This window comes from Pteropus alecto, unplaced genomic scaffold (assembly GCF_000325575.1).
Source record: "Pteropus alecto unplaced genomic scaffold, ASM32557v1 scaffold105, whole genome shotgun sequence".
In the NCBI taxonomy this organism is placed as follows: domain Eukaryota; kingdom Metazoa; phylum Chordata; class Mammalia; order Chiroptera; family Pteropodidae; genus Pteropus; species Pteropus alecto.
Genome location: NW_006436294.1, coordinates 7,851,513 through 7,851,770, shown reverse-complemented (window position 1 = coordinate 7,851,770; position 258 = coordinate 7,851,513). Strand labels below are relative to the sequence as shown.

The 258-nt window shown below is 55.8% G+C and overlaps 1 protein-coding gene across 1 annotated transcript in view; it reads left to right on the top strand.

Annotated features, from left to right (window-relative positions):
• The window catches only part of ARHGAP39 (Rho GTPase activating protein 39), a 61,679-nt gene that overhangs the window by 1,811 nt on the left and 59,610 nt on the right, over nt 1-258 (top strand). The gene's annotated exons all lie outside the window — the stretch shown is intronic.

Genomic DNA, 258 nt, shown 5'->3' with positions numbered 1-258 from the left:
CTAATTGGGGACATCTCAGAATTTTTCTCTTGCTACAACAGAATGAGCGGGGCCAGTATTTGAAAAGGTGATGGCTAACGCTCCCGAACTGAGGAATCGAACTCTCAGGTTCGGGAAGTGCAATATGGTCTGAGTCGGCAAAATTACCCAAATCTATACAGGCAGATAAACGTCAGCGTCACTGCCCCTAACGGAGAGGGAGGAAGCTCGGGGGCGGGGCCCGCACGCCGGCCTGTGGGCGGAGCCAGCGTCCCCGGC